Source organism: Exserohilum turcica (genome assembly GCF_000359705.1).
Source record: "Exserohilum turcica Et28A unplaced genomic scaffold SETTUscaffold_13, whole genome shotgun sequence".
Taxonomy (NCBI): Eukaryota; Fungi; Ascomycota; class Dothideomycetes; order Pleosporales; family Pleosporaceae; genus Exserohilum; species Exserohilum turcicum.
This window is the reverse complement of record NW_007359948.1, coordinates 1,192,436-1,193,402: the sequence shown is the minus strand read 5'-3', so window position 1 is coordinate 1,193,402 and position 967 is coordinate 1,192,436. Positions and strand designations below refer to the sequence as shown.

The 967-nt window shown below is 35.7% G+C and overlaps 1 non-coding gene across 1 annotated transcript; it reads right to left on the bottom strand.

The window, feature by feature from the left end:
• Nucleotides 1–327: 327 nt before the first annotated feature.
• Nucleotides 328–415, bottom strand: SETTUDRAFT_t110. The gene has a single exon. It is a non-coding gene; the product is annotated as a tRNA-OTHER (tRNA).
• Nucleotides 416–967: the final 552 nt, after the last annotated feature.

The following is a 967-nucleotide window of genomic DNA, read 5'->3' as shown; positions in this document are numbered from 1 at the left end:
AAGACCACGTAGCTATTATTATTATTATTATTATTGTAGTTTAACGTCCTTTCTCAGCCCAAAGGGCTATATAAGACGTGCAGGCTTAAGGCCTGCAAGTAACTACGTAGGCTAGAATTTAATCTAGGTACAAATTAAGTAGGTACAATGTAGGGGGTTATCTAAATGAAGGTGAGGCTCGTAGCCTAGTAGTTTTTTAGTGAGTAACTCTCTTAGACCTTTCACTTTAAATAAGTCTTCCTCTCAAGTTTTAAAGAGTAACTCTCTCAGTCGAATAGGTAGTTTAATGAGTAACTCTCTCATGTGGGTGGACCATAAATATGGTTGTGAGGGGAGAAGGATTCGAACCTTCGATCTTTGCTGACGTGAGACAGCAGAAAATTTTCCAGGCGCTCCACCACTGCGCCATCCCCCCAGACCACGTAGCTAGACAGCGTTGGCACTAGCGCTTAGTAGTTATCCGTGATTTGTTCTTCCGTAATTTTGGGCAATGGTTAAACAACCCACCACTAATAGCTATCTCACCCACCTTAAAGCCGGGGTCTGCATTAGGGGCGCGGCATCTAAACTCTATAGAGTTAGCACTAAAATTAAATAACTTAGCTCTTTTTTTATAACTTACTAAGTAGCTAGATAATACCTATTTAGTATAAAGCGCTAGTGTTATATTTTAGGTAAGCTAGGTAGCCTCTAAGCTATCTTAACCTATACTATATCACGTATAAAAATTATTAAAATATACTAAAAACTTGATTAATTTTGCTTCTTATTATATTACTTACTACATATAATACTATTCAATTTGATAACACAACTTAGTAGCTAATTTACTATATAATCAAGTCTAAGTCTAATAAAAATAAGTTAGTTTAGGAGGGCTATACTAATTCTAAGTAAAAACTAAAGTTATTAAGTGATGCCTTTGCCTATAAAGCTACTTTCTATAAAGCTACTTGACATAAGGTTA